Source organism: Taudactylus pleione, unplaced genomic scaffold, assembly GCF_031769625.1.
Source record: "Taudactylus pleione unplaced genomic scaffold, aTauple2 ptg000256l, whole genome shotgun sequence".
NCBI lineage: Eukaryota > Metazoa > Chordata > Amphibia > Anura > Myobatrachidae > Taudactylus > Taudactylus pleione.
This window is the reverse complement of record NW_028284658.1, coordinates 13,819,465-13,843,746: the sequence shown is the minus strand read 5'-3', so window position 1 is coordinate 13,843,746 and position 24,282 is coordinate 13,819,465. Positions and strand designations below refer to the sequence as shown.

The 24,282-nt window shown below is 43.9% G+C and overlaps 1 long non-coding RNA gene across 1 annotated transcript in view; it reads left to right on the top strand.

Annotated features, from left to right (window-relative positions):
• Positions 1-24,282, top strand: part of LOC148514957 (uncharacterized) — a 132,530-nt gene that overhangs the window by 73,598 nt on the left and 34,650 nt on the right. The window contains exon 3 of the long non-coding RNA XR_015879449.1: positions 12,440-12,516. This is a non-coding gene — a long non-coding RNA (uncharacterized LOC148514957). The remainder of the gene's footprint in view (positions 1-12,439; positions 12,517-24,282) is intronic.

The window sequence follows — 24,282 nt, the reverse complement described above, 5'->3', positions numbered from 1 at the left end:
CATATTTTACATGGTTCATGCAGCTACTTTATGTACACATTTATTAATGTGCTGTTTTAGGCACTGTACTTTAAAGATGCCAAGTAGGAAGGTATACACTCAATGGCCATTAGTACCTAAATATAAGAGCTGTCATGTTTAAAAGCTCTGCACTATAATGGACTGGAATAAGAGATCCACTTATGTCCTGTACTTTGTTCCAGTATAATTAATAATGTGGTTCTTAGTGCATCACAATGAGGCTTTTTCGTTTTTTTTTGTTCTTTGTTTTTGTCTCTACAACGATGGAAATATGGTGCCGTATACAATAGATAATTTCTATACTGCATAGTGAAAACAGAAACATTTAAAGTCCCTACTGATCTCAGAAAACAGAACCTGATTTACTAAGCTCGGCAATAGATTAACTGGATAGGTGCCAATGCTTGGTTAATGATTATACTTGCCCACTCCATTGAGTATTTCCACCTGACTACATTGCATTCACAATTGTTCAGCAGGTGGTTCATTTTTGCCTTCTTGTGAGTATAATTTCTTGAGTAATTTTGGGGTGGAATCAACATGTAATCAGGTCACCCCACATGTCTGTAGGGATCTAGGGTGCAATACAATCCACACTCTGACATTTTAATCAAGTACTGTATCTTTAAAATATGTATTTTTTTAAATATTTGAATACATGTTCATCTATCAAAAAAACAGTGAAGATTACAGTGCCACACTATTACCAATTGAATGGCAATAAAACTGTCTATCAAATTGCTTCACACGCACTCCTCTAACAAAAAGAGTGTCAGCTCAATCCAAGAATATTAAGGCAGTGGTGATCTGCCTTATAAGATAAGTCTGTTGCTGTGGACTTGCAAAAAAACGTGTGTGATAGTGAAAAAATATATAGTATAACCAGATTAAAGTGTCAAATGTGCATATATTATTAAATAAAGTGCCAAGTGCATATCCCTCAAAAATATACTATAACTTCAACTGATAACAATTAAAAACATATATTTATTACACTAGTATCACAGATAAACCACATAAAACACAGATAATGAAATACATAGTAATTTTGATACATATAAAAAAACAGTACATGTATAGAAAAATTGAGAATAATCTCTTTGTTTTTAAAAGCAATAAAACATATTTTTTAAATATGCTTATCTTAATGTTCATCATAGGCAAGTAATGTCAGCTCCCAACTTGTTTCGTCACACTCTCGACTTCATGAAAAAAAAAACTAAAAAAAACCCATATATATATATATACAGTGTGTGTGTGTGTGTACATATATATAAATATATATATATATATATAGGGTCCTCAGTGATGCGGCACTCCAAGCGAATGAACACAGCATAGACAAGGCTTAGAAGAAGTCAACGTTTCAATACCAAGACAAAGGTATTTTCATCAGGACATACATACATATACAAACAACATCCTACCTTATATGTGCTCACCTAAGTGACTAAACAGCCTCACCGGAGCAGGGATCCACACCCGCCCGGCGGCGCTGACCAGCGACGTCACAGCGTCACATGATTCTAATAAGAAAGTGCCATCACCATAGTAACATATAAACAGACTAGCGCAGTCTATAAAATGGTGCTATAAGATAAATATACACATGGTCAGAAGGCATATAATACATCACGTAGCACGAGCAGGCTAGCGGCATGTCTACAGATACAGAAGTAGTGCTATACACATATTTAAGGATAATAAATACCATATATATAATAGTATCAAAATTCAAAAACATCAGAGACTGTATATTAGAACTCACAACTCAAAGGAGAGATCCTAGACCCAATTGCTCATTTAGACCCCTAGGTGACATTGTGCCCAACCGATGTATCCATCGAGTTTCACATCGCATTAATTTACGGGATCTATCTCCTCCCCGCATAGACATTGGGATGTGGTCTATCATTCTGTATTTAAGGGCAGACAAAGGGTGGCGTGCCAAGGCAAAATGTTTTGCCACAGGTTGTTCGTTACAACCATTATTAAGAGCTGACCTAATGGCACTTCTATGAGCTGCCATACGCTCTTTAAATATTCTCTCAGTCTTGCCTATGTATGATAAGCCACTGTGGCTTATCATACATAGGCAAGACTGAGAGAATATTTAAAGAGCGTATGGCAGCTCATAGAAGTGCCATTAGGTCAGCTCTTAATAATGGTTGTAACGAACAACCTGTGGCAAAACATTTTGCCTTGGCACGCCACCCTTTGTCTGCCCTTAAATACAGAATCATAGACCACATCCCAATGTCTATGCGGGGAGGAGATAGATCCCGTAAATTAATGCGATGTGAAACTCGATGGATACATAGGTTGGGCACAATGTCACCTAGGGGTCTAAATGAGCAATTGGGTCTAGGATCTCTCCTTTGAGTTGTGAGTTCTAATATACAGTCTCTGATGTTTTTGAATTTTGATACTATTATATATATGGTATTTATTATCCTTAAATATGTGTATAGCACTACTTCTGTATCTGTAGACATGCCGCTAGCCTGCTCGTGCTACGTGATGTATTATATGCCTTCTGACCATGTGTATATTTATCTTATAGCACCGTTTTATAGACTGCGCTAGTCTGTTTATATGTTACTATGGTGATGGCACTTTCTTATTAGAATCATGTGACGCTGTGACGTCACTGGTCAGCGCCGCCGGGCGGGTGTGGATCCCTGCTCCGGTGAGGCTGTTTAGTCACTTAGGTGAGCACATATAAGGTAGGATGTTGTTTGTATGTGTATGTATGTCCTGATGAAAATACCTTTGTCTTGGTATTGAAACGTTGACTTCTTCTAAGCCTTGTCTATGCTGTGTTTATTCGCTTGGAGTGCCGCATCACTGAGGACCCTATTTACATTCACTACTCATGCAGGCAACCAGCTAAGTAATTTATATACAGAGAGTGCCGGATCCTATGCTACGTATATATATATATATATATATATATATATATATATGTAGAAAAAAAGGGGGGGTAGCACTCACCAGTCTTCTTAAAAACATCTCTTTATTATATCTCAGTAAAAATGTTACAACATTTCAAAATCCGACGTTTCGGTCCTGTGCATGGACCTTTGTCAAGGGTCCATGCACAGGACCTAAACGTCGGATTTTCTACTTTTGCATGAAGAGGATTATTGTGATCCCATATGGGTGTGTCACCCCAGCAATTTATTATTGAAGACGAGAGTGTGGACCTTTTTGGACTATATATATATATATATATATATATATATATATATTCCATAGACAAAAAACCTTACCACATGTCCCATTAAGGCTGCTTAGACATGATTTGAAAATTCACAAAACCTATTGATTTTCTGCCACTCAAACTTCAAAAAGCAATGCAATTACGATCATTAAGGCTGACGCCATAAAGGAGGTGTTCCTTGCGCAATACAGATATGGTATGCCGTCACACCCTGTGGTTAACTGCAGATTCATCAGTTAACCACAGGGTGTGATGGCATACCAAATCTGTATTGCACAAGGAACACGTCCATTAAAGCGTTAGCCTTAATGATCATAATTTTATTGCTTTTTGAAGTTTGAGTGGCAGAAAATCAATAGGTTTTGTGAAACCGTAAGCTTTTTTAAAATTTATTAACTATCAGGTTTTGGATGAGCAAAACGGGCCACCTGCAGGGGAGAAGGGCAACAAAATGGTACACTAACGCAGGTGGAAGAGGGGACAGCACACAGGAGGTTGGTTTGGGAGGTGCAGAGTGCAAGATGGCTGTAGGCATGTGGGGTAGCAGCAGCAGCGGTGGTGCAGAGCAGTGGCAGCGGTGCAGTGCAAAGGCGGTATCAGTGGGCAACAGAGGGCTCACTGGTAGTGCGTATGCACCTGACAAAGTCAAATCAATAAATCACAGATGCACGAATGCAGCAGTGAGATCCATCTACGCATCTGTTAAAAATTGAATGTGTAAAAAAAAAAAAAAAGACGTAGAAGACAACCAGCACCGGACTAGTCAGAACCAGCCCTGGTTGCCAAAATACGGGGGACAAATGACGTAGGGATCCCCCATAAGTTGCACAACCATCACTGGGCTCGGATCCGGTCCTGGTTCTAGAAATGCAGAGGAAAAAAATTAGTAGAGTCCCCCTGTATTCTCCAGAAAAAGAACCGAACTATTTCTAACGGGGGGCTGATTCCGCAGCCAGGGAAGCCCTTCACCAGGCCCCCCGGCCGCAGCATCAACCCTGACCGCTAGTCAGTCCAGGCTGGGGATCCCTGAGGAGCTGGGGACCCCCCCAATAAAAGGGTCCCCCTCCTCAGGGCACCCCTGACCTAGGTTATCCCCAGCATCCCTGGGTGGTGGATGCCAGGTTGATTGTGTGATGTGCATTTTAAAGAATATTTTCTTATGCAGGTGAACTATAGGTCCCACCATGCCTCCCTGCATGCTGGGACTTGGAAAACCACAAGTACCAGCGTGCTGGGCATTAGGGCCCACTGCCACCTGTAGTCCACCTGTAAAAAAAATTATTAAAATAACACAACACACTTTTTAATATCGTAATATTTTATTTTACATGTCTCCACCTGGGGGACGGCGGACTTTAAGCTCTTTTATGTGGCCGCCACCACCCCAGGGCTTAGGCATCTTTGCCTGGCGGGTGCCAACCCTCCAGGGCTTTGATGACTTTGCCTGGTGGGTGCCAACCCGCCAGGGCTTCGGCGTTTTCGCCTGTGGATGCCAAACCAGCAGGGCTTCGGCATATTTTCCGGGTGGGCACCAACCTGCCAGGGCTTTGGTTTCTTCACCTAGTGGGCGGCAGCTTGTGCTAGCTCCCTTTCATGGCTGCCTCCCACTAGGACTTTTGGTGTCTTCACCTGGCAGGCGCCAACCCGCCAGGGCTTCGACGTCTTCACCTAGTGGGCGGCAGCCTGTGTCAGCTCTTTTTCGTGGCTGCCTCCCACTAGGACTTCCAGCTTCTTCGCCAGGCAGGCTCCAACCCGCCAGGGCTTTGGCATCTTCGCCTAGTGGGCAGCAGCCTGTGTTAGCTCTTTTACATGGCTGCCACCCACCAGGGCTTCTGGTGTCTTTGCCTGGCAGGCGCCAACCCACCAGGGCTTCAGCATCTTCACCTAGTGGGCGACAGCCTGTGTCAGCTCTTTTTCATGGCTGCCGCCCACTAGGACTTATAGCATATTTGCCTGGTGGGCGCCAACCCGCCAGGGCTTCGTCATCCCACCAGGGCTTTGGCATCCTGCCAGTGCTTCGACGTCTTCACCTAGTGGGCAGCAGCCTGTGTTAGCTCCTTTTTGTGGCTGCCTCCCACTTGGACTTCTGGCATCTTCACCTGGCAGGCGCCAACCTGCCAGGGCCTGAGTTAGTTCTATTCATGGCTGCCTCCCAATAGGACCTCTTTGGCGCCCGCCAGGACTTCGGCGTCTTCACCTCATGGGCGCCAACCCGCCAGGGCTTTGGCTTCTTCGCCTAGTGGGGAGCAGCCTGTGTTAGCTCTTTGAGGTGGCCGCCGCCCACTAGGGCTTCTGGTGTCTTCGCCTGGCGGGCACCAACCCGCCAAGGCTTCGGCATCTTCACCTAGTGTGCGACAGCCTGTGTCAGCTCTTTTACCTGGCTGCCACCCACTAGAACTTATGGCGTCTTCGCCTGGCGGGTGCCAACCTGCCAGGGCTTCGGCGTCTTCGACTGGCGGGCACCCACCTGCCAGGGCTTCTGGTGTCTTTACCTGGGGGGTGACTGTCACCTCCCCAGGGCTTCTGTGGTCCTCTTCAGGTGCCGCCACCTCCAATGATGTCGCGAGTCGTGATTGGCTTGTGGCGGCCATCTTTGAAAATCAAAGATGGCAGCCGCGAGCCAATCACGGCTCACAATGTCATCATCAGTGGCACCCGGCCTGTCCGGGTGTCGGCAGTGGGCCTGGATCCGAGAGGATCCAATCCCCACCAGCCATTCTGCCGTGTACGGCAGTGGTGCCCATATCAAAAATGGCGCCTCAGCGCCATTTTTGAAATTCAAAGATGGCCGCCGCTATCCATGATTGGCTCGTGATGGCCATCTTTGAATTTCAAAAATGGCACTGAGGCGCCATTTTTTAAATGGGCGCCACTGCCGTACTCTGCAGAATGGCTGGTGGGGACTGGATCCTCTCAGATCCAGGCCCACAGCCAACGCCCGCACCTCTGCTGCTGCTGGGTCCCACCAACACCCACACTGCCGACACCCGCGCCCTGCTGCCGGCACCCGCACCACCGCCGACACTGCTGACTCCCATGTCACCGCCGCCGCTGATGTCCCCACCGCCACCTCCGCGTCCCCGCTGCTGCTACCATTGGTGTTTTCCAGCGCCGCTATCGCCCGCAAACAATGGCCATCTTTGTGCAGCCAAGTAAAGCCACAGTGAGTACACCTGCTGGAGGCTCCTACTGAGGCTGTGCAACAAGTTGAAAAGTCCTATCTTTATAATGACGCTTTCTTGAGGTAATAGTTTAAGAACTGTAACTTTCTAGTTTACCTGAACTCCAAAAGCATGTACCCTGGCACAATAGCTACCTAATAACACAAACACCAAGTCTAAATTCCACCCCTACCCTGAGTTATGCCTTCCCAAAAATCCCCCATAGACTATAGCAGAAAAGAGTTCCTAATTGAGAATGTCAGAAAAAAGTGACAGTTGGACCTTTAGATTACTCCCATGTCCTCATTTTTTATGTTTTTGCCCTGAAATTTTGCATGCAGCACCCAGTGACAGTTCTACCCAGCCATGCCAAATTTCAGATCCGCACCTCTAATAGCTTTTGAGGTGTAGCCCCTTGAAAACCCTGCACCCCCCTCCAGAATTCTCTATGGAGAAATCCATTTTTTTAGATGCAGCCTTAATATAAGGGCACGACTGTGCCCTTCTACTGTATATTACAGATGTGCAGGTTCGGTTTTACACGATTCTTTTCACAACATTTAGCGCCAGTTTGGATTTATCCTATTGGCTATCCTAAACACGTGAGAGATGGATAGCCAATAAAATAAATTCAAACTAATCCGAACTTGCGCTAATGTGGGGAAAAGAACCAAGTAAAACCGAACCCGCACATCTCTAATATATTTATGATTTGGTTGACCACACATACTACTTCTGTACTTCTCAGTTTCTCTGACTAATACCAGACCACTTAGACTGTTGTGAATTGTGATTGTGCTGCTTATGCTATTTGAGTATGATGCAAGCAGGAATTAACTTACTGGATGATCACCTACTTGCCGCTCCTCAGAATAACTTTATATCACTTACAGATGATGATGCCGATAAGATATATTTTGAACAAATACAGTTTTCTGAACTTCCAGTTAAAACAGCTCATGATCTGTATCACAAATTATTGAGATTAAAGTAACATGAAACTGATTTGCTCTTATACGGTCAATTTCTTAGTGAGTACCACCACACTAAGAAAATTCCAAAAGGATTTAGGGTCCAGAATATCCCCACACTGGGGAGAAATTATCCTGTTTTTTGTGCTCGATGGTGCAGAGTTCTTAATAAATCCTCCGTAGACCTGATTTTGCTCGTTATTGAGAAAGTCCGTACTGAGCTAAAAAAAGTACATGTCAATATTGACTCTTTTAAGGGTACCCACCTTAAGAAATTGACCAGTGATAAGACTGAACCGTGAATTGATAAGCTTAAAAACCAAGTTGACTTATACCATTAAGAGCTTCTACAGTTTAAGAGGAAGAAGCTTGAAACTGTCAACTCAGACTATAAGTCCCATAAAGTGTACAGGTGGCTCACTGGTGACTCTGCTGAAGGGTGAGGATGATGCCTACGAGGTTTACTAGACCTAGACCCACATGTACTGGCTTTTCCTCTGCACCGTGTTACTCTGAGGTGAAACTACAGACTCTACTGATACTAGAGTAGAGTGAATCTTTGTTAGATCTAGGAATACATATGTACCCCCCCCTTTTTAAGAAGAGGTGGTTCAGGAAACACCAGAGGAGGGACAGGGAGTGGAAAAAGAAGAGTAAAGAGAACCAGGACATGAATTTGGTATTTAACTTATCCACACAGGCTGAACTATCTCTATTGTTCCTGGGTCTATCCTACATACCGACTATGTCACATGATTCATGTGATTCGACTGTTGATACATACTGCTTTGGTAGAAAGCTCAGACTTCGGGGATATTTCTCTGAATCCACCGCTGAAAATACTAATGTGTCTAAATGTGCTCAACCTAGTTTGTTTGATCGACCCTCCCAAAATGCTAGTATTAAGACATTCTTTCGCATAGTTGTACACAACAAGCAAAAAGATATACAGACCAGACCTAAATATCACAAGCTTTGTACTAAGCTTTGAGCAGAGACAGGTTCTGAAATCTTTTAAAAATAACCAGGATATTGTCATACGCCCTGCTTACAAAGGTGGGTGGTAGTTGCGCAAGATTGGCACTAATATGACCGTGAGATCAAACGCCAATTAGTACATATGCCAAACTTGAATTTAATCCACCACATTGATTAAGAGGTTAGTTGATGACACCATTGATTGGAGGATTCCTGGCGGCTTGGATTGACTCCAAGACTGTTGATTTCCTCAAAGTACAGCACCCTATCACACCGATAATTTATAGACTCCCCAAGATTCATAAACAACTTGATAATCCACCAGGATGCCCCATTATTTCAGCAAGGGGTTCCCTACTACCACCCCTGGCCATCCATATGGACTCATTTCTCCTGCCGCTAGTACAAAACACCTCCAGCTATATACATGACATTTCTAATTTCCTGGAATAACTAGAAAACTCAGGTGTCACAATCACTGATACCTGGTTGGCCACAATGGATATCCAGTCCTTGTACACCATTATTCCACAAAGTGATGGTATAGAAGCAATACATACACATCTCTTTGCTTCACATACTAAACCCCCCATTGAATTTCTCATCTCCTTAACAGATCTAGTGCTAAAGCACAACTATTTTCTTTATGGTTCAGATTACTATGCCCAAATGAATGGGAATGCAATGGGCTCCATTGTGGCACGCTCATATGCTAATCTTTTTATGGCTAATTATGAGAACAAGTATATACTGGACTCATTTAAGTCCAAATTGATGGTCTATATGAAATTTTTTGATGTCTTCCTAGTCTGGTCTGGTACTAGGGAGGAGTTTTTACAAATGGTTAATCATCTAAATTCCCTCCATGAACCATGGTTTACCTACAATATAGATCGGTACTCTGTGAACTTCTTGGATGTAACCATATTTAAAGATGATGATAGATTTGGCTCAACCCTTTTCCAAAAACCTACGGATCAAAATACCATTCTTCAAGCCAACAGTTAGCATCTGACCGTTCTTAAAGAGAGTCTGCCCATTTCTCAGTTTCTACGGGTACTTCGCAATAACTCATCGGGCGACAGTACTAAAACACAAATCTTTGAAATGAGGTATAGGTATCTAAATAGGGGGTACTCACCAAAAACAGTCCACAGGTATATAAGAAAGACATATCATTGCTTTAAGTATCCTACTGATATATCCATCAAGAAGGGTGTAAGGATCGAATGGTGCATGTGAGCAACTCTGACCACACCTCCAAGGTGACTAAATGGATCTATGAGAGACACTGGGATTTGCTCACGAGTCACCCGGCATTGAAGTTACGCACCAGAAAAATCACCCATGAGTGCATACAAGAGGGGACTGAACTTACGCCAGCTACTAATGCACCCTATCTTGCAACCCACGACTGAGGCATCCACCTCGTTCAGGTCCAACAGGACGGGCTGCTTCAAATGCAGAGACTGTGTTACCTGTCACTCAATGCTGGGTGGCGCTACCTTCCATCACCCTCACAGTAGGGCAAAAATTGCCATCAAACACCGGCTCACGTGTACTAGTATTTATGTTGTTTGTTTTGTCACATGTCGCTGTGTATTGTATTATGTAGGGATGACCAAGCGGGCCTTTCGTGACAGAATGGCCAACTACCGCTACTCCATCAGAACTGCTTTGGACACAGGGATCACAGATAAACCTGTGGCTAAACACTTTCTACGTGATTTATCATTGAAGAAATTTGAAGCACGATGGATCCATAAGCTTGCCATAGTGACAAAAAAACACTTAGTGTTTTTCCACAGTAAAACTGATCTAAGTTAGGTCTATTTGGTTCCTGGATTTTTACACACTATTTCTACCTCAATATTGGACGTTACCTATTTCTTTATTTTCATATTTATTTTTACCATTTTCATTTTTTACTATTTTTGATTTTTTGCTCACCAGTCTGCTTAGTACACTGAGAAGTACTGATATAGTGTAGGCTGTCGTTTATTCACAATGGAGCCATTTGTCCAGTCACGATACACCTTCACCACAGCAGCACATGAACAGTTCACAAACTGCGCTGTTTCAGAAATTCTGCCACCCTTCGCCCGAAAAGCCAATAATCAACCCTTTCTGCAACTCTGATAAATCACACCTTTTACCAATGACAACAAGTGATATGTCTGCAGACAGCCTATCACACACCTTATATACTCACCAAGCCTGCACGCGGCATGTGATGTACTTCGTGCGCTGCCAACGTCAAATGTAGGAAGTAGTCATAATAATGTGACTCGACTGTGTGTGTGTATATGTATATCGCGGCGTCTGATCTCCGGGACACTCGCTCATTGATAGACCCGATGATTCACACAAAGGTCCAGGCGTAAGATCTTGTGTTATATATTGCTTTGATTTTTACCAACACTGTTTGAGGTCTTGATAAAGGTTCATGTCAGAACCGAAACGTCGACCGGATCTTAAATCCCATGCTTTTGTATGTTTAACTAAAAGGTGATGTTCAATCATGAATAAAAATTGACTAATCGCATTAATGGAGAGTACCTCCTTCCTTCAAGGGAAATCTATGGTGTTTTATATATATATATATATATATATATATATTTACTAGTTTATTGGACCCTGCATAACTTCAGTCTCCACACCCTGCTCTGCCCTGTCCCGCTGTCCACTCTGTCACGCACCACCCCCTCTCTTCTGTTCTGACACCCTTGCTGCTTCATTCTGTGCACCCCCCTGCTCCCCTTCTTACCACTCTAATTAGTCTGTTCCATCTCCCTCACAGTGGCAGATTTTGGGGTGTGCGCCCTGGCTTCAACTGCGCTCACATTGTTGAAATGGGACAGATGTTACACAATTATTTATTTATGTAGGTATATAAAAAAAAATTTACCAATTTTTGCTAACTATTCATTTATAATGGTCAGAGTTTAAAGAGGAACTCCATTATTGCATATAAATATGGTATTATCACCCTCCTCCTCCTCCTCCTCCTCCACAAACTAGCAGAATGATGAGTCCAGTGCATAAGAATAATTCAGATGGTGATGAGCTCATCCTCTGTCGGTTTAATAATAGTCATAAATATTCTGCTGCTGAAATTGACAGTGGTCTTGTGTCACTGGCTAGAGGGCATGTCCACTGTCCACTGGGCCTGATTCAGAGCCGGACGCTATTTGTGCTCGCTCGTTCAAAAAAAGGGGCTGGCTATTTAATTGAACCTTTCGCTCTTTGCGGTCTGTTAACGCTTCTATGCCTGAACGAGCGAACAAACCATGCGAACGTAATTTTGAAAAAAAACGCTCCCTGGCCGCTCGCATCATACGTCATGTCCGCTATTTATTAGATTAATCGAGTACATCGAAAGGCGTCTGAACTGCTCGCTATTCTTGTGGTTGGTTTTTCCTACCACAATCATGCGAGCAGTTCTGACTATAAAACAACCAAGTGACGTGGTCAATGACGCTGCTTTGTTAATTATGCACACCCTTAAAACGTCCGTTTTGACCTTTAAGCACGCCTGCGTTGGGATCTCCACTCCCTGTTTTCAAGCACCTTCCCCTGTTGCCACCCACAAACGCCTCATTCTGTCACTCAAAATAGCAGGCACTCGCTATTTAGCGAGCACACGATTTTCGGCCGCACTAACTGGTTCGCGCATGTGTATTAAAATCCGTACGCATGCGCAGTTGTGCGAACATCGGTAGGAACGAACGAGCGCCCGCTTACGAGCAGCTCTGAATCAGGCCCCCTGTCCACTGAGTGCAGTAAGAATGGCAGGGATTTTGTACCGACAATCACTGCTCCTGCCGTTTAAATATAGATTGTTTATCGTATTTGGTACAGTATATAGTATATAGTCTACCTTGAGTTCTTCTTTAGGTAACATTAGTGTCAATTGCAGCAACACTGACAGCTACTTCATGATCTAGTAACTGCTAGTTTAAGATATAAACATTACTGTATTTCAAGTACCTTGAGTTATTCCAGTAAGCTGTGGTACCCAGCATAATGATCTAGTTATTATTATTACTTCTTTTTTTACCCCTTGCTTTCACTACTGATGAAAGGGAGAAGACAGATTCAAGTCACCAGTTTTAAAGAGAGACAGCCACAGCCACTACAGCTTTGTGGAGAAGATGGAAAGGTGATTACTATTCATTTGTATTTTATGTGGAACTGGCAGGTCTAGTACAATACAGTATATAAACAAGGTGCTCAAATGTATTTTTGTGGCTGCTTTAATGTATTCAAATTCAGTTTGGTAAGGTTGCAAAGGAACACATTAAAAGGAGGTTCATTGTATGTACCAACAATGCACAATGTTTCATAAAGATAATTTATGAAGTGAAGTTATTTATAGTTAATAAGTGATTTAGAGAAGTCTATAGAGAGCAAGGGTAGTGGGCACTGTCAAGTCAGATGAGATTACACAGCAACCAATAGCTATTCAGGTAGAGGTTAATTATTGTCAAGTTTTGGTGGAAGCAATAACTGCCCTCTGCAATAAAACCACGCACATGGATTTGTGGACTCCTAGGTTAACTGAAATCTAAAGGGGCCTATCCATTAGGCGACCTGAAAAACTGAACGTCTAGCGATCAGTCCTTCAGGTCGCCGGGTGCGGTGCCTGCACTGAACGGCGTTCATTATACGTCATTCAGTGCAGGAGACCGACCTCCTATCTGTGAACATGTGGAACCTGACGCTCGTTGTCAGGTTGACGAGCATGTTCCACAGATAGTCGGGGTCGGCAAGGACCCAGTGTACATGCGCATTGCTGGTCCTTGCCGACTATCCATTAGACGACTTTCTGAATAATCTGACCAAAACCTCCTGAGACAGGTACTGCCCCATTGGCGGTAATTAGCTGTGGAAAATTGCCACGACTAGTAGGATACCGGCCTATGAAGTGAGTCTAATGGCAGCATGGGTCTTAAATATTGATATCCATTTATATACAAAATCTGTTTGTATAATTTATTGTGAGTATATTGGGTATAAATAAATGTGTGTGTCTATGTTTCTTACATTATGTTGGTGTTTTGTTACAGTGATATTTTTTTTTTGTTCGGTTGACACTGCAGCCTAATGGAAATGCAACATTGAAAAGGACATGTAATTAATAGACATGGGGAACTGATTTTTTTTCCAGTTTTCACATACAAATTATAAGAAACCAATTTTTAGACCCTCCGTGGTCTGCTTATAAAGTAATTGGTCAAGTACATTGTTAGTCTAGATAATAAGAGCATTAAACTGAGAGCTCAAATAATACATGCATGCCTTTATTTGTACATGCCATATGGATGCACTTTTATTACTTTGCAGGCACACTGCATGCCTCCACCATAAAACTTCAGACATACATGTGAAATAATTGCAGCGTGACCTTATAGCATGTGTAATTCATGTGTCCAGGCTTATGATTTGATCACTTCTAATACCAGTGTCCCTGTTATATAAAAAAGCGGCTTACTGTATTCCACTCTATCACTTTATCCTTTAATTATTTATGACTGTACTACTCAGAATCATTGCAGATTAATCTTTGTGAGAGTCTGTGTTTCATGTTTCTATACAGAATAATTTGCATACATAATAGATGTTGTTTTTTTATGGACTGATGTAAAATGTACTTTTCTCCTTTATATTACTACATGGTCTTAAACTAGTGACTGATATTGAACACAGGTATAAAGGAAAAATAGTAACCCACTCACTTGATAGAAGTGGTCTAATTACTGTATAAAACAACAACAGTAGATCTCCAATAAAATGAAATTTTGCCCCCTTCATACAAATAAAGATACAAACAGAGATAATAATAGTGCTATATGATGTATACAATTGAGTACTGAGCAGAAATGTAATTAAAAGAAACAAATGAAGAGACGAGTGGATGAAGGTGTTATGCTATGTTTAGAAGAATCTGAGATATTTACAGTTAAAGATATACAGTCAGGTGCATAAATATTGGGACATTGACAGAATTTTCATATTTTGGCCTCTATTCACCACCACTATGGCTTTGAAATGAAACTGCAGACTTTCAGATTTAATTTGAGGGTAATTACATCCAAATCAGGTGAACGGTGTAGGAATTACAATGGTTTCTATATGTGCCTCCCACTTTTTAAGGGGCCGAAAGTAATGGGACTATCAAATCAAAAGCTATTTCATGGACAGGTGTGGGCTATTTCCTCGTTACTTCATTATCAATTAAGCAGGTAAAAGGTCTGGAGTTGATTCTAGGTGTGACATTTACATTTGGAATCAGTTGCTCTAGACTCTCAATAAGAGATCCAAAGAGCTGTCACTATCAGTGAAGCAAGCCATCATTAGGCTGAAAAATCAAAACAAACCCATCGGAGAGATAGCAAAAACATTAGGTGTGGCCAAATCAACTGTTTGGAACATTCTTAAAAAGAAAGAAGGCACCGGAGAGCTCAGCAACACCAAAAGACCTGGAAGACCACGGAAAACAATTGTGGTGGATGACAGAAGAATTATTTCCCTGCTGAAGAAAAACCCCTTCACAACAGTTGGCCAAATCAAGAACACTCTCCAGGAGGTAGGTGTATATGTGTCAAAGTCAACAATCAAGAGAAGACTTCACAAGAGTGAATATAGAGGGTTCACCACAAGAGCCTCAAAAACAGGAAGCCCAGATTAGAGTTTGCCAAACAACATCTAAAAAGCCATTACAGTTCTGGAACAACATCCTATGGACAGATGAGACAAAGATCAACTTGTACCAGAGTGATGGGAAGAGAAGAGTATGGAGAAGGAAAGGAACTGCTTATGATCCAAAACATACCACCTCATCAGTGAAGCATGGTGGTGGTAGTGTCATGGCGTGGCCATGTATGGCTGTCAATGGAACTGGTTCCATTGTACATATTGATGATGTGACTGTTGTCAAAAGCAGCATAATGAATTCTGAAGTGTTTCGGGCAATATTATATGCTCATATTCAGTCAAATGCTTCAGAACTCATTGGATGGCGCTTCACAGTGCAGATGGACAATGATGCAAAGCATACTGCAAAAGCAACCAAAGAGTTTTTTAAGGCTAAAAAGTGGAATGTTATGCAATGGCCAAGTCAATATCCTGACCTGAATCCGATTGAGCATGCATTTCACTTGATGAAGACAAAACTGAAGGGAAAATGCCCCAAGAACAAGCAGGAACTGAAGACATTTGCAGTAGAAGCCTGACAGAGCATCACCAGGGATGAAACCCAGCGTCTGGTGATGTCTATGCGTTCCAGACTTCAGGCTGTAATTGCCTGCAAAGGATTTGCAACAAAGTATTAAAAAGTGAAAGTTAGATTTAGGATTGTTTAGTTTGTCCCATTACTTTTGGCCCCCTAAAAAGTGGGAGGCACATATAGAAACCGTTGTAATTCCTACACTGTTCACCCGATTTGGATGTAATTAACCTCAAATTAATTCTGAAAGTCTGCAGTTAAAGCACATCTTGTTTGTTTCAATTCAAAGCCATTGTGTTGGTGAATAGAGGACAAAATATGAAAATTCTGTCAATGTCCCAATATTTCTGCACCTGACTGTATCTGACATGAATTGGACATAGCACTTTATCCACAAACTATAACAGTAAATAGACTACCAACATTTAAAATGACCTTGTTACTTTGATCCAGGGGCGTATCTATAATGGGTGCAAGGTGTAAGGTGCACATGGGCTCCTGGATCCAGGGGGGCCCACACACAGCACACCCTGCAACCATATAAATACTTACCCGTTACTTTGGCCTGGCGCTGGCTGCAGAGCCGTGGCCATTTTCCAGTGATTCATGCATGCACAGTAGATATATCCCGGGAACACAGTGCAGACGCCATGTTCCGAGAGACCTGTGCATGCGCAGTAGAGTCTGGCACAATGTCAGAGTCTACTGCACCATCAGAGAGGAGGGGGCCCAATTGGAACCTGCACATGGAGCCCCTTCTTTCTTAAACCGCCTCTGCTATAATCATTAGGTCACATCACATTCATCCATTAAAAAAGGAAACTTTTCAGAAAATTGTTACATAACACCTGCATCCATTTGCCTCTTCAATTTATTAAACAATTGAAATAAACTAAAATATAATAATATTTAGAAGCTTACTGCAACAAAAAATATATTGCTTATATAGGGAGTTGTTCTGAGGCAGATGCATGTAGGACAGCGGAGACTGCGCATACGTAGGACCAAACTTACACTGACTAACGGAGATCATAATATGAACAAATTGATCTGTCTGTTGATGGACCATACTTTCTGTGAAATGGGCATTTCTGGGTGGTAACTGTGTGGTAACCATGTGCCACAACCTCACCTCTCGGTCCGCTAAAGGGTCACCATATATACTAAAAAATATCCCCAAGTATAGCTTGAGCATAAAACTTATGATTACATGATGCCATATATAGTACACTGGTCTTGAAATACATTGGGTCCAACTCACCAGTCTGTTTGTTATAAATATAACTTGTGATTAAGATGTGGGTTCTTACATAAGCAAGGTTCAAGGTTTGACCATGGCTGGATGAACATTGCTAGTTTCCCCATCATCTTTATTTAAACACACCATAAAAGAGAGGCAAGCCAAATTAATTCTCACCTCAGACACAATGAATGGCCAGATATTTCCAAAACTAATCACACTTTAATATGGGAGAAGAATTTTGTCTCAAAGTTAAACAGACAATAAAACAACTTTTATTATATACCCCGTTAGCCAAATCAGGATACAAAAACATGTCAGAATTAAGACTAACTGTAACAGTAACATAAATTAGCAATGGTGCAGAACAGTATTTTCATAAAAAACATAACATTATTTAGAGATGCAATACACTATACCTCTTAATGCATGCGTTTGGTTACCAATAAACAATGAGGCACTATCTTAGTATAAATGCATATGTTTTCTTACCGATAAGCAGTTCAACAGGACAGTTCAGCATAACATAAGTGATGAAGCAAAATAGACTTTATGTGAATGCATGCATTCCTAATAAAACAGCAGTCTTTGTAAAATGCATGCGTTTCTTTACTAGTTCAACAGTTCAGCACGACCTTAATCATGAAGCAGAATAGTCTCTCTGTAAATGCAGGCGTTTGTGTTACGGTTCTTGTGGAAGACCGCAGGACTGCTGACTGGCAACAAGGCTAAACTAAAGAGTGGCAGTCCTACCATAACTGGAACTAGCTGGAATGTGGCTGCAGATCAATTGTACTAACATGATGTAAGGACACTAGCAGCAGCAGATGAATATGTTCCCGAAGTATGTCTTGGGACTATGGTGCAGCCAGACAAGGAGTGGCTTGACAATGAATACAAGCTGCAGGACAGGAGTGACCAGGATTGTGAAACTGCAGGATTTACAGACAAGGACTAGACAGACGAGATACAGACAAGGACTTCAGAGGCAAGATACAGACAAGTACTTGACAGGCAATGCACAATATTATGGCAGAACCACTTGCTGAAGTGACAGACTAAGTTCAAGGTGCGGCCTTGCGGGCCAAGGTGTGATAGGAACAAGACGGAGCGGCCTTGAGGCCCGAGATGTGTGACAAGTGCAAGACGAAGTGGCCTTGAGGTCCGATGTGCAACTGGAACCACACGATGCGGCCTTGAGGACCGAGGAGCGACTGGAATAACACTATGCGGCCTTGAGGACGGAAGTTTGACTGGAAGAACATGATGCTGTCTTGAGGACCAAGGTGCGGCAGGAACAAGACGGGGGAGCAGCCTTGAGGGCAGTGGTGTGACAGGAACAAGACAAAGCAGCCTTGAGGGCTGGGGTGCGACTGGAACAACACGATGAGACCTTAAAGGCCGAGGTGTGACTTGAGGGCTGAGGTGCGACAGGAACAGGATGGAGCAGCCTTGAGGGCAGTGGCATGACAGGAACAAGATGGAGCGGCCTTGAGGCAGTGGTGCAACAGGAACAGGACAGAGCAACCTTGAGGGCCGAAGTGTGGTCTTGAGGGTAAAGGTACGACAGGAACAGGACGTAGCAGCCTTGAGGGCTGAGGTGTGACAGGAACAAGATGGAGCGGCCTTGAGGCAGTGGTGCAACAGGAACAGGACAGAGCGACCTTGAGGGCCGAAGTGTGGTCTTGAGGGTAAAGGTACGACAGGAACAGGACGTAGCAGCCTTGAGGGCCGAGGTGTGACAGGAACAAGATGGAGCAGCCTTAAGGGCCATGCTGTGACAGGAGCAAGATGGAGTGGCCTTGAAGGCCATGGTGAGACAGAAACAAGTTGTAGCGGCCTTGAGGGCTAAGTTGCGACTTGAACAACACGATGCAGCCTTGAGGGCAAAGATGCGGCCTTGAGGGCTGAGGTGCAAGAGGAATAGGATGGAGCAGCCTTGAGGGCCGATGTGTGACAGGAACAAGACAGAGCAGCCTTAAGGGCCATGTTGTGACAGGAACAAGATGGAGCGGCCTTGAGGGCCGAGTTGTGACTTGAACAACACGATGAGACCTTGAGGGCAGAGGTGCGGCCGTGAGGGCTGAGATGCAACAGGAATAGGATGGAGCAGCCTTGAGGGCCAAGGTGTGACAGGAACAAGATGGAGCGGTCTTGAGGGCCGAGGTGTGACAGGAACAACACAATGCGGCCTTGAGGGCCGAGGATCGACAGGAACAACACAGCAGACAGGTGAACTCTCATGCGGCAGGAATGCAGGCTGGAAGCAGCAGGGTTAAGAACACTGCAGGCTTGAATCGGCCGGAAACAGACTGACACGGCTTGACTGGGCTGTGGTATGGAAATATCTTGGGCAGCGGAGAGGTAGGCTGTGGCTGCAGAAGTCACTGCTCCAGGAAGTCCAAACAGCAAGGACGTGAACCTAAATGGTACCACAGCAGATGACAAACAGGTGAATACAGATCAGGCAGACAGGCCCTGGACATAAGAACTGCAGAATGAGGTAAGACCGGCTAGAACTCAGGCTTCTGATCACAGGACAAACATACTCTACAGGATTACAGATAAGGAATTGACAGGCAAGATACAGACAAGGACTAGACAGGCAAGATACAAACAAGAACTTGACAGATTACTTGACAGATACTTGACAAGAACTTGAAGTGACAGTTTAAGTTCAAGGTGCGGCATTGCAGGCCAGGGTGTGACAGGAACAAGATGGAGCAGCCTTGAGAGACGAGGTGTGACAGGACTCACAAGATGCGGCCTTGAGGACCGAGGTGCAACTGGAACAGCACGATGCGGCCTTGAGGGTGGAGGAGCGACTGGAACAAGATGATACGGTCTTGAGGACCAAGGTGTGACAGGAACAAGACAGAGCAGTCTTGAGGGCAGTGGTGTGACAGGAATAAGACAGAGCTGCCTTGAGGCCGTGGTGCAATAGGAATAGGATGGAGTGGCCTTGAAGGCAGAGGTGCAGCCTTGAGGGCCAATCTGTGACAGGAACAGGACAGAGCAGCCTTGAGGGCTGAGGTGTGGCTTTGAGGGCCGAGGTGTGACTGGAACAAGATGGAGCAGCCTTGAGGGCAGAGATGTGACAGGAACAACATGGAGTGGCTTTGAGGGCCGAAGTGTGACAGGGACAACACAGCAGACAGGTGAACTCAGACTTGGCAGGAACGCAGGCTGGCGAGGTTGAGAACACTGCAGGCTTGAATCAGCTGGAAACAGACTGATACGGCTTGACTGGGCTGTGGTATGGAAATGCCGTGGGCAGAGGAGAGGTAGGCTGCAGAAGTCACTGCTCCAGGAAGTCCAAACAGCAAGGACATGAGCCTAAATGGAATCACAGCAGATGACACACAGGCGAATACAGATCAGGCAGACAGGCACTGGACATAGGAACTGCAGAATGAGGTAAGACCAGCTAGTACTTTGCCTTCTGAGCACAGGACAAACATACTCTGGAAGTCAGACAATATCACCAGTACAAAGTATAAGGCTGGCTGTAACTTATCAGGAGCAGGGACCAATAAGAGCAATCCCTGCAGAGAGTCTCCCTAATGACCAGATAGTATGCAGCTGGGCTCTGCAAACACACAGACAGACAGCCAGGAATGCAGCAATGAGCTATATACAGACAAGACAGGATTCCAGCTGCCTGCAGCAGCCTGAACATGGATCGAGACATGATGCAGTGTCCCAGTCGCAACTACGGCTGGGACCTGCCACTAAGATGATCCGTTGCAGCAGATCCTAACCGTTTGATAACTATCAAGTAGATCAGCACAATTTTGGTGAAAAAGCAAACGGTGTTTCAAAAATCCATAAGTTTGTTGAACAGTTCAGTATGGCCTTAGTGATGGAGCAACATAGACTCTATGTAAATGCAGGTGTTTTGATTACCATTCAGCGGATCAATATTAGTGAAAAGCAAACACTTTCTAAGCTCATGTAAACTTATAAATACATGTAAGGGTCTAATTAGTGATTGAAGCCTCTCACCAACACTTTGAGCCAGTTATAGGATTGTTTAATGTACTGTTGTGACACCCCAATATGTTGTAGGATCTTTAGTATGACATTTTTCACCATTGTTTCTTTTTCTTTTCCACACTCACAGCAGAGAAGGTATGGTAATCGTGAGCTGGAATTACGTCTCCGTCTTCTGGCAGAGAGGTGAAGGTTTTACTCTTTTCCCAAACACAGAGAAATACAATTGATCCTTAAATACTTTTCTTTCATTTGTCTCCAATTAGATTCACAAAAATATAAATACAGTAGCTATACCAAAATGTATATTTATATTTACATAGATTAATTATACCATAGATAACTTCTGCACATTACATTTTATTTATATATATATACACTTATAATATATCTGTAGCATTAGTGGGGTATCACATACATCCCCGCAAGAATTATGCGTGTCCCCATGCATTAGGTGATTTTAAGAATTCCATATTAAAATATTCGCTTAACAATTTTCCATGTATTTACTTATTATAGAATGTATCACAACTTATTCCCTTTTAGATACTCTATTGTCTATAGCTAATGGATAGAATTCCCCTTGTGCCTCTTTCCTAAGGGTCTCGATGCTCTTTGAAGACTTACGGACACTTCACTGGAATATATAACTGCATATCCGTCTTCTGGGACCCTATACTTTACTAGAACATACATTATGGGCTTCTTGGCTGCAACACAAGATTCCCCGGGAACAACATATTTCAACTTTTGCACAACAGTATCTGCCGTACGTGATCCTGTTTGGGAGGTTTGATGGCTGATGTAACATCACCTGCAGATGGTGTGTTGACAATTTTTATTTGGTTTTGCAATTTTGGGCCCAGACTCATATCTCTGGGTTGTCCTTGAGAATCAAAGTGATCAGTGGGCCTTCGCCCTCTCACCTGAGGTGGTCCCACACCAATCATCCTGCAATCGCTGTTTCTCCATCCACCAGCTTGGTTCTGGTTGTTCCAACGGTTGATGTGTATTTAACATCTGAAGTTCCTTATTCATTTTAGCCATTCCCAAGGTAAGTTCTGCAATCTGATCTTTTAGGGTGTGCATAGAATCAGGTATCTGAGGGCCTGATTCACTACGGATCACTATTCTGCTTATACGCACGTATCTGCGTTGCTAATATCAGCGGTGCCGTGGTGAAACTATAAATTTTGCTCCCCCCTGCTAAAAAAGCTTCAGGCACCCCCCGCCCATAAAACAAACACACCCAAATATGACGTTTAAGGTGTGTGGTCTTATGATACAGTAATGTCCCTTACACATTATGACCAGGGGCGTAGAGAGCCCTGCTGGGCCCAGGTGAATAGGGGGTGTGGCCTAATTGCAGGATGTGTGGCCACGCCCCATTAAAACAAAAAAGAACACAGCGCTGCATGCTGGGGAGGGGGGTGCTGTGAGACCCTCAGCCCAGTGCAAAGCCAGGGGGGCATGATCAGTGTGATCACTCCCCCCCACAGGCACAGGAGACTGCTGTGGCTGCTGCTCAGCAGCCACGAGCAGTCTCCCACTGCAGCTCAGCACTTGCTGTGTGCTGGGCTGCTGTGAGGGAGGGGGGGTGGCGCCGGCCCTGGGCCCTTCAGGAAGCCCGAGCCTGGGTAAATAGTACCCCCCCCCTCTTAGCGCTCCTGATTATGACATACTAAGTAATGCCCCTTATAACACATTATGCCACACCATAATGCCCTTATAAGAAATTATGCCACACCTTAATGCCCCTATAACACATTATGCCACACCAGAATGCCCCTTACAACACATTATGTCACACAATAATGCCACATATAACACATAATGACACACAGTAATGCCCTTATAACAAATTTATGCCACGCCGTAATGCCCCTATTACACATTATGCTGCACAGTAATGCCCCTTACAACACATTATGCCAAACAATAATGCCCCTTATACATTATGCCCCTTATAACACATAATGCCACACAGTAATGCCTTTCATAACACATTATGCTACACTAAGTAATACCCCCTAATAATACATTGTGCCACACAGTAATGCCCCTTGCACATTATGCCACACAATAATGTCCATTACATCCCACCCTGAAAGATCTACTTCACCAACCCTCCTCTCTGCTCCTGCCAGTCTGTCACCTCAGCTCAAGACAGGTTGCACAGTTTCTATGTCCGTGTAGAACCAGATTATTGGGAACAGATTTATAGCATGTAAACTGTGTGTATCAAGTTAGTGTCCCTAATATAGTGCCCCCTGTAGTTGTGCCCCTTATGCAATACCCCCTGTAGTAGTGCCCATTATGCAATGCCCTCTGTTGTAGTGCCTCTTATGCAATGCCCCCTGTAGTTGTGCCCCTTAAAGTAGTGCCCCTGTAGTTGTGCCCCTTAAAGTAGTGCCCTATACCCCCTGTGGTTGTGCCCTTTAAAGTAGTGCCTCAGTAGTAGTGCCCCCTCAGTACTTACCAGATCCCAGTACTTACCTGACTCCATGCGGCCGTCATCTGGGCTGATGCTCCTGCTGCCGTGCTGACTGGATCTAACTCAATCCAGCAGACGTGGCTGCGCAGGCTCCTCATGTTGTGGGTGATGTCATGACATCACCCACGCACTGCATCACTGGGAACACTGGCCTCTGAAGTGATCGGAGGCTTCCTTAGCCTCTGATCACTTCGGAGGCCAGCGTTCACAGTTGCAGTAGCGAAGGAACGGCCCCCGGTGCCCACCACGGGGGCTACAGGGGCCGTAGTTACACCACTGCAGTGGTGTTATTTAAATGTTTGCATTCGCATTGCGATCACAACCGGACATTAGATCATCCGCTTCCCCTTACTCACATCCGTATACATTAACAACATAGAAAAACAATCAGTAACATCGGACAGTTAGGGAAGCCCAGACCTTACTCAGGAATTGCTTTCTTCAGTGCACACTATGAGACCTCAGGCGGCGTCTGGTTTCGCAGTGACTAATTTATGTATGCCCATGCAACATCGTTGAAATGCACTGGTATGCCTGCGTTCGCCCAACCACCCCCCATCACCACCCCCAAACGGTACTTCCTGTCAATCACTCTGCCATGGTTCTGCATAGCCTCTGCGATCGCAGTCCTGAGCGCAGTGTCTAGTTCTCGCACTGCGATACATATGCATTCACAGTATGCAACAATCGACCGATTGCGTGCGTATAAGCAACTGCATTCCCTACTGAATCAGGCCCTGAGTTTGTACACTTTGTACTGTCACTTTCTTTTATTTCGCAAAATCTCCTGAAGATGCACAATCTCAGTGTCATGATTTCTTTCTTGATATTCTGGTAATCTAGGAAATATTGTCTCTTTAGCCTGAGTTGAACTCACCTTTTTAATTGCCGCTTTCAAATCTAAAAAGGAGTTAGTAGCCTTCTGTATCCGCAACAGTCTTAATTGGGTCCTCACACTCTCACAGTTGGATCC